The sequence below is a fragment of the Tupaia chinensis genome, unplaced genomic scaffold, assembly GCF_000334495.1.
Source record: "Tupaia chinensis unplaced genomic scaffold, TupChi_1.0 Scaffold143782_1, whole genome shotgun sequence".
Classification (NCBI taxonomy): domain Eukaryota; kingdom Metazoa; phylum Chordata; class Mammalia; order Scandentia; family Tupaiidae; genus Tupaia; species Tupaia belangeri.
The window spans coordinates 49,758-56,522 of NW_006203631.1; positions in this window are offsets into that span (position 1 = coordinate 49,758).

Here is a 6,765-nt window from a genome sequence, read left to right on the forward strand (position 1 = left end):
CACATCCTGGACCCGGTGGCTTAAAACTCATGCCGAGTGCATGTGCGTGCGTGCCCAAGATCCCGAGAGGAGAATGGATAAGAAGGGATTGCGGCGTGACCTTCCCCCCTGGGGGATGATTTCTCGCTTTCTGTCTCTATGTCTCTCTCTGTCTGGCGAGTGCACGTGCCCTATAGTGAAAACATCTCCCCCCCAAAAAAACCCAAAAACAAAAATTACAAACAAATTTCAAGAGAAAGAGAGAGAGATAGAAAGAAGACTGAGATCACCCTACCTGCCTAGATGTGTGGGAGGGAGGGAGAGGTTTGGAGCAGAAGCTCTTCAGTTAAAGCAGCAGGGCCAGGCCTACCTCAGATGTAGTTGGGTTCTGAAATTAGCAAGTTAAAGGAGAGGTCAGAGGCAAGAGACAGTACTTACAGATTTTACAATAATATAAAACAAATTTCAGGATAAAGAGAGAAAGAGAGAGACAGAAAGATGACAGACACTGGCCTTCCTAGGTAGGTGTTTGGTCTGGAAGAAGAAGTTTGGAGCAGAGGCTCCTTAGTTAAAGGAGCATGGCTGGGCTGCAGATATTGACGGATTCTGAAATTATCAGAGTAAAGGATAGCTAAGACACAAAAGACAGTACTTAGAGATTTACAAAAATATTGAATAATTTCAATTGAAAGAGAGAGAGGGAGAGACAGAAAGAAGACAGAGACGCCCTGTCTGGTGAGCTGTTCAGCCTGGAAGCAGAGGTTTAGATCTGAGGCTCTTTAGTTAAAGGAGCAGGGCTGGACCCACTGGAGATGTAGATGGATTCTAAAATTTGCAAGATAGAAGAAAGTTCAGAGGCAAGAGATAGTAATTACAGATTTTACAAGAATAAAAATAATTTCAAGAGAAAGAGAGTGAGAGACAAACAGAAATTAGACAGAGACCTCCCTACCTGAATAGGTGTTTAGGCTGGAAGGACAGGTTTGGAGCAGAGGCTCTTCAGTTCAAGGAGCAGGGCCAGGCCCACCTCAAATGTAGATGTATTCTGAAATTAGCAAGATAAAGAGAGGTTTGAGGCAATAGACAGTACTTACAGATTTTATATAAATATAAAAAATATTTCAGGATAAAGAGAGAGAGACAGAAAGAAGACAGTGTCCACCCTACCTGGCTAGGTGCTTGGGCTGGACGGAGATGTTTAGAGCAAAGGATCTTCAGTTAAAGCAACAGGGCCAGGCCCACAGCAGATTTTTATGGATTCTGAAATTATCAAGATAAAGGAGAAGTCATAGGCAAGAGAAAGTACTTAGAGATTTTAAAAATTACCAAAAACATTTCAAGACAAAGAGAGAGATTGAAAGAAGACTGAGATCACCCTACCTGTCTAGGTGTGTGGGATGGAAGGAGAAGTTTAGAACATAAGCTCTTCAGTTAAAGCAGCAGAGCCAGGCCTACCTCCGATGTAGATGGGTTGTGAAACTAACAAGATAAAGGAGAGGTCAGAGGCAAGAGGCAGTACTTATAGATTTTACAATAATATAAAACAAATTTCAGGATAAAGAGAGACAGGTAGACAGAAGACAGAGACTGCCCTACCTGGTTAGGTGTTTGAGTTGAAAGGAGAGGTTGGAACACAGGCTCTTCAGTTAAAGGAGTAGGGCTGGGCCTACCTCAGATGTAGATGGATTCTGAAATTATCAAGATAAAGGAGAGGTAAGAGGCAAGAAACAGTATTTCCGGATTAAAAAAAAAATTAAAGAATTCAAGAGAAAGAGTGAGACAGAGACAGAGACAGAAGACAGAGACTGTCCTAACCACCTATGTTTGGATTGAAGGAGCTGTTTTTAGCAGAGCCTCTTCAATTAAAGAGCAGAGCCAGGCCCACCTAAGATGTAGATGGATTCTGGCTAGGTGTTTGAGCTGGAAGGAGAGGTTTGGAGTAGAGGCTCTTCAGTTAAAGGAACAGGGCTAGGTTCTTCTCAGATTTAGATGGATTCTGGCTAGGTGTTTGGGCTCCAACAGTACTTTTTTTCTGATTGTGCTTCAACATTAAATATCTCTTTTCCACACTCATTTAAAATGCTAACTCTATCATTTATTAAATTACCATTAAATTTTTTTTTTGTTATAGGGCACATGTTATTGCTGGAGAGACAGAGAGGCAGAAAGCAAGAAGTTACTCATCAGAGGGGATGGCCATACCACAATCTCTTCTCCTCCATTCTCCTTTTGGGATTTTGGGCTCACACACCTATACGCTCAGCATAAATTTGAAGCTGCCGTGTGTGGGATTTGAACCACGGTCGACTACATGGGTGTCCAGCAACATAACCATTATGCCATCTGCTGGTCCCTAAATGACCCGTTTTTATTTGCATCTATTTCTATATTCTCTATTGAGTTCTACTGATTTTTCTTGCCAATGGTAGTATTTTTTGTAATATACCATATGCCACACGAAGTTCAAGGTAGGGATCCTACATGTTTTGCTGTAGTAAAATGATCAGAATGAGCTGTTTGTAAAGGAATGTGCTGTTTTAGGAACCAGTGATATGTAAGGTGTGACTGTGCCTTTAACTCAAGAAAAGTGGCAGCAGTTGGATTCTGCCCAGAAGATCCTGCTCAAGGATGTCGTGTTGGAGACCTATAGACATCTGGTTTCCTTGAGTAAGGGCAGATTCCCTATGTAACAATGAATCAAATGATCCTCACCCTTCAGAGTTATCAAGACCATAACCTTTTATGATTTTCCCTTAACAGAGTGTGTTTTTTTAAAATATAGTTTCAGTTTTTTTGCCTTTATGTTTTTGTTATATCTGGTATTAATTTTTGTGTATGGTGTGAGTTAAGGATCCATGTTTTTTGGGAGGACCCTGAAACTATTTCTTTTCCTTACAAATATTTGAGCTGTCAAGGCCATTATAATTTTCCCTTAACAGGGTGTTCAAGTATAAAACCAGTTGTAATCTCCAAGTTGGAATATGGAGAGGACCCATGCATCATACAGAGTGAGTCATTAATGTGGATTTAACCAGATAAGTGAGAATTGGGTAGATGGCAAGAGTGTATTTTCTTCCCTGTCATCTCTGCCATCACTGGCCTCGTCTCTTAAAATTTATTAGGCCTCCTTTATAACATTCACCTTAAAACAGTCATCTTCCAAGCACTTCTGTTCATTGCCAACTCTTTTATGCTTGTGTCTATTCGATTTACCATTTTCTTCATCTTTCAGAGAGAAAGAAAAGCCCTGAATCTTCTTGACAGATCATTTCTGGAGAACATTCATTTCAAAGAGAAATGCTGGAAAGAGCCCCAAAGGATAATTCATTGTACTCCATTTTAAAAGGTCAGGTGTGTCCAGGGTCAGCAGGTGGTATGGTGGTTAAGGGCATTGGATTCCCACATGGCCGATTGTGGTTCAAGTCCCAAACCTGGTGGCTTGTTTTCTCACATTCTCTCTCTCACTCTGTCCCTCTTGGTCAAATACAAATAAATAAATAAATAAAAGTGAAATGAAATAATTAAAAAAAAAGTCTGGTGTATAGATGATTCTACAGACAGATATCAAGGAAACCAAGATAGAGTTTTGAGGCAAGTCATAGTCATCAATCATGAAACACTGAGTTAGGATACAGGCTCCATATATAATGCATTTGGAAAAATATTCAATGGGTGCAAAGACGTTGGTCCTTTAAAAACCTCAATTATTTTGATTAATGTGAAAATAGCTTTAAATCTAATTTAGACTCACTAAATTTTAATAGGAAATATGGAAGAAAGAATTCCATTGGGAAATTTGGGTGTAGGAGAATTCCTAGCTATAGACTTCCTGTTATGTACAGAGAATGAAGGCCTCATTCATATTGTAATACAGCACTGTGGAGATAGTCAATTTGAAAAAGTCATCAGTCATAAGAAAGTTCAAGCTGGAGCTAGACTCCTAAAATATTCAGACAAGAAGCTATTTTATTTTATTTAAAATTTTTAAAAAATTTTTAGAGGTTTTTTGCTATAGGGCGCATGTGCTCGCCAGACAGACAGAGAGAGACAGAGAGACAGAAAGCGAGAAATCATTCCCCAGGGAGGATGGCCACGCAGCAATCCCTTCTCCTCCATTCTCTTCTCGGGATCCTGGGCACGCACGCACATGTGCCTGGCGTGAGTTTTAAGCCACCGGGTCCAGGACGCGAACCGCGGTCGACTACGTGGGAGTCCAGCTGATCAGAATGAGCTGTTTGTAAAGGAATGTGCTGTTTTAGGAACCAGTGATATGTAAGGTGTGACTGTGCCTTTAACTCAAGAAAAGTGGCAGCAGTTGGATTCTGCCCAGAAGATCCTGCTCAAGGATGTCGTGTTGGAGACCTATAGACATCTGGTTTCCTTGAGTAAGGGCAGATTCCCTATGTAACAATGAATCAAATGATCCTCACCCTTCAGAGTTATCAAGACCATAACCTTTTATGATTTTCCCTTAACAGAGTGTGTTTTTTTAAAATATAGTTTCAGTTTTTTTGCCTTTATGTTTTTGTTATATCTGGTATTAATTTTTGTGTATGGTGTGAGTTAAGGATCCATCTTTTTTGGGAGGACCCTGAAACTATTTCTTTTCCTTACAAATATTTGAGCTGTCAAGGCCATTATAATTTTCCCTTAACAGGGTGTTCAAGTATAAAACCAGTTGTAATCTCCAAGTTGGAATATGGAGAGGACCCATGCATCATACAGAGTGAGTCATTAATGTGGATTTAACCAGATAAGTGAGAATTGGGTAGATGGCAAGAGTGTATTTTCTTCCCTGTCATCTCTGCCATCACTGGCCTCGTCTCTTAAAATTTATTAGGCCTCCTTTATAACATTCACCTTAAAACAGTCATCTTCCAAGCACTTCTGTTCATTGCCAACTCTTTTATGCTTGTGTCTATTCGATTTACCATTTTCTTCATCTTTCAGAGAGAAAGAAAAGCCCTGAATCTTCTTAGCAGATCATTTCTGGAGAACATTCATTTCAAAGAGAAATGCTGGAAAGAGCCCCAAAGGATAATTCATTGTACTCCATTTTAAAAGGTCAGGTGTGTCCAGGGTCAGCAGGTGGTATGGTGGTTAAGGGCATTGGATTCCCACATGGCCGATTGTGGTTCAAGTCCCAAACCTGGTGGCTTGTTTTCTCACATTCTCTCTCTCACTCTGTCCCTCTTGGTCAAATACAAATAAATAAATAAATAAAAGTGAAATGAAATAATTAAAAAAAAAGTCTGGTGTATAGATGATTCTACAGACAGATATCAAGGAAACCAAGATAGAGTTTTGAGGCAAGTCATAGTCATCAATCATGAAACACTGAGTTAGGATACAGGCTCCATATATAATGCATTTGGAAAAATATTCAATGGGTGCAAAGACGTTGGTCCTTTAAAAACCTCAATTATTTTGATTAATGTGAAAATAGCTTTAAATCTAATTTAGACTCACTAAATTTTAATAGGAAATATGGAAGAAAGAATTCCATTGGGAAATTTGGGTGTAGGAGAATTCCTAGCTATAGACTTCCTGTTATGTACAGAGAATGAAGGCCTCATTCATATTGTAATACAGCACTGTGGAGATAGTCAATTTGAAAAAGTCATCAGTCATAAGAAAGTTCAAGCTGGAGCTAGACTCCTAAAATATTCAGACAAGAAGCTATTTTATTTTATTTAAAATTTTTAAAAAATTTTTAGAGGTTTTTTGCTATAGGGCGCATGTGCTCGCCAGACAGACAGAGAGAGACAGAGAGACAGAAAGCGAGAAATCATTCCCCAGGGAGGATGGCCACGCAGCAATCCCTTCTCCTCCATTCTCTTCTCGGGATCCTGGGCACGCACGCACATGTGCCTGGCGTGAGTTTTAAGCCACCGGGTCCAGGACGCGAACCGCGGTCGACTACGTGGGAGTCCAGCGACATAGCCATTACGCTAACTGCTGGTCCCCAAGAAGCCATTTTAAAACTGAGGTGTGTCCTGGTGTGTTCAGGGAAGCCATGCTCTAAACCCATCTTCTAGACTCTTAAAATATTCAGACAAGATAGGATGACCTCCATCTTCTCTCTCTCTCTGTCTGTCTCTCTTGTCTGTCTCACACTCTCTCTTTAAATTTTTAACTTAAATTTTTTTTTCCAAGCACCTCTCCTCAGCTTGGGCTTTTTCTTTCACTTGTTAATTTCAGAAGCCATTTTAAAGTGAGGTGTGTCCTGGTGAGGTTTTCATTTTTTACTCTTATTTGGTAGTATTTTTCTAGTTTTTTTTCTTTTATATTTTTTAACCTTACTTTCTAATTCTAAGCTTCACTCTCCACATGCTTAATGTCTAGATAGGCCTAGGTGCACAGTAGCAAAGCATCTGAATACTTTTAGACTCATTGCAATCCTCAACGCTTATTGAACCTCCTGCTTTAACAAATAAATTTCCTTTTATAAATCTGAACTCCTAATCTTACTGTTGATACCACATTGCTAAGCACTGTGGAGGAGAGATTTTGTCACAAAATGACCAGAAACAACCTTAGAGGCACAAGAAACATGAGAAACCAAGAAAATATCTCTCCACCAAAGGAAAAGAACAATCCCTCATCATCCACAGACAGTACAGTAAGATTCATGGAAATGTCTGATAGAGACTTCAGAATATTCTTAGAGACAAACTAAATGAGATCCAAGAGCTGAGAGATAATGAACTCCAGAAGATGCAGGAGAAAAGAGATGATGAGTTCCAGGAGGTGTTGAAGTTCTTTCATGATCTGAAAGAGGAAATA